At 40.1% G+C, this 866-nt stretch overlaps 1 protein-coding gene across 8 annotated transcripts in view; it reads left to right on the top strand.

Moving 5' to 3' along the window:
- Nucleotides 1–866, top strand: part of RIMS2 (regulating synaptic membrane exocytosis 2) — a 647,068-nt gene that overhangs the window by 17,192 nt on the left and 629,010 nt on the right. The window lies entirely within an intron of this gene.

Below are 866 nucleotides of genomic sequence, written 5' to 3'. Positions count from 1 at the left end.
ACAACAACAACAATCTCCTTAATAAGGAGCCCTGGTAGCGCTTGGCTGCTAATCAAAAGGTTGGTGGTTGGAACTCACCAGCTGCTCTGCTGCAGAAAGATGTGACAGTCTGCTTCTGTAAAAGATTACAGCCTTGGAAACCCTATGGGGCAGTTCTGCTCTGTCCTGTAGGGTCGCTATGCATATACCCTTGCTCTTTACCTATGACCTGTTTTGTCTCTGGTTTCTTTCAAGTCGTAGACCAAGTTTTAATCATCTTTTTATGCCAGGCACATAGTTGTCAGTCAAACATTTGTTAAGTAAAACCTGGTGGTGGTAGGGGTCCTCCTAGTTTGCTTTCTCTCCCTTAGCCCTTCAAATAGAATTACCAGATCTTTTTAGTTGTATTTCCCAAATGTCTTTGAGGTCTTTCTCTTCCATCTTCATTGTCACTGACTTGTTTTGTGCCTTTATTATATTTTGCTTAATTTTTCTATTAATTTCTAAACAGCTCTCTCCACTTTCAGGTTTACCTCCTCTGATACAACCTCCATAACACTATACTCTAAGACACAAATGTGTCTAAAAATCCTTAATGCCTCTCCATAGCCGTTAATATAAAGTCCAGATGTCTAGGTTTGTCATACAAGACTCTTTGTTATGTTTTATCAGTTCCTAGTAGTCTTTGTCATGGGCACCACTGGTTTTGGTTGTATCAAACTATTTGAAGTTAGTTGCTGTGTGTGTGTGTGTGTGTGTGTGTGTGTGTGTGTACATATGTATACATATATATATACACACATATGTATATATGAATGAGCCCTGGTGGTGCAGTGGTTAAAGTGCTGGACTGCTAATCAAAAGGTCAGCAGTTCAAACCACCAGCC

Source organism: Trichechus manatus, unplaced genomic scaffold (assembly GCF_000243295.1).
Source record: "Trichechus manatus latirostris isolate Lorelei unplaced genomic scaffold, TriManLat1.0 scaffold00009, whole genome shotgun sequence".
Classification (NCBI taxonomy): Eukaryota; Metazoa; Chordata; class Mammalia; order Sirenia; family Trichechidae; genus Trichechus; species Trichechus manatus.
The sequence above is the reverse complement of the archived record's forward strand: the minus strand, read 5'-3'. Positions and strand labels throughout refer to the sequence as shown.